Source organism: Arachis stenosperma, chromosome 10, assembly GCF_014773155.1.
Source record: "Arachis stenosperma cultivar V10309 chromosome 10, arast.V10309.gnm1.PFL2, whole genome shotgun sequence".
NCBI lineage: Eukaryota > Viridiplantae > Streptophyta > Magnoliopsida > Fabales > Fabaceae > Arachis > Arachis stenosperma.
This window is the reverse complement of record NC_080386.1, coordinates 88078756-88080108: the sequence shown is the minus strand read 5'-3', so window position 1 is coordinate 88080108 and position 1353 is coordinate 88078756. Positions and strand designations below refer to the sequence as shown.

At 40.8% G+C, this 1353-nt stretch overlaps 1 non-coding gene across 1 annotated transcript; it reads left to right on the top strand.

Annotated features, from left to right (window-relative positions):
* The first annotated feature begins 733 nt into the window (after window positions 1-733).
* On the top strand, window positions 734-841 carry LOC130959172 (small nucleolar RNA R71). Its single transcript, XR_009078267.1, has one exon. It is a non-coding gene; the product is annotated as a small nucleolar RNA R71 (small nucleolar RNA).
* The last annotated feature ends 512 nt before the right edge of the window (window positions 842-1353 follow it).

Sequence of the window (1353 nt, the reverse complement as noted above, 5' to 3'; positions counted from 1 at the left end):
TTTTTGGATTCTCTTCAGTATTGCTTGGGAGAGTATTAGGAGGAGTTTCAGTGACTTTTTTACTCAGCTGGCCCACTTGTGCCTCTAAATTTCTGATGGAGGACCTTGTTTCACTCATGAACCTTAAAGTGGCCTTAGATAGATCAGAGACTCTGTTTGCTAAGCTAGAGGAACTCTCCTTAGGATTCTCTGTCTGTTGTTGAGAAGATGATGGAAAAGGCTTGCTATTGTTGAGCCTGTTTCTTCCATCATTATTAAAGCCTTGTTGAGGCTTTTGTTGATCCTTCCACGAGAAATTCAGAGGATTTCTCCATGAGGAATTATAGGTGTTCCCATAAGGTTCACCCATGTAATTTACCTCTGCCATTGCAGGGTTCTTAGGATCATAAGCTTATTCTTCAGAAGATGCCTCTTTAGTACTGTTGGATGCATTTTGCCATCCATTCAGACTTTGAGAAATCATGTTGACTTGCTGAGTCAATATTTTGTTCTGAGCCAATATGGCATTCAGAGCATCTATTTCAAGAACTCCCTTCCTCTGAGGCGTCCCATTATTCATGGAATTCCTCTCAGAAGTGTACATGAACTAGTTATTTGCAACCATGTCAATAAGTTCTTGAGCTTCTGCAGGTGTTTTCTTTAGGTGAATGGATCCACCTGCAGAATGGTCCAATGACATCTTAGAGAACTCAGATAGACTATAGTAGAATATATCCAAAATGATCCACTCTGAAAGCATGTCAGGAGGACACCTTTTGGTCATCTGCTTGTATCTTTCCCAAGCTTCATAAAGGGATTCACCATCTTTTTGTTTGAAGGTCTGAACATCCACTCTAAGCTTGCTCAGCTTTTGAGGAGGAAAGAACTTAGCCAAGAAGGCTGCGACCAGCTTATCCCATGAGTCCAGGCTATCTTTAGGCTGTCAATCCAGCCATGTTCTAGCTCTGTCTCTTACAGCAAAAGGGAAAAGCATGAGCCTGTAGACTTCAGGATCTACTCCATTGGTCTTAACAGTCTCACAGATCTGCAAGAACTCAGTTAAAAACTGATAGGGATCTTCTTATGAAAGTCCATGAAACTTGCAGTTCCGTTTTATTAGAGCAACTAGTTGAGGCTTCAGCTCAAAATTGTTTGCTCCTATGGCAGGGATTGAGATGCTTCTTCCATCAAATTTGGAAGTAGGTGTAGTATAATCACCAAGCATCCTTCTTGCATTATTATTTTCGGCTGCCATCTCCTCTTCCTTTTCGAAAATTTCTGTAAGGTTGTCTCTGGATTGTTGTAATTTAGATTCTCTTAGTTTCCTCTTCAGAGTCCTTTCAGGTTCAGGATCTGCTTCAACAAGAATATTCT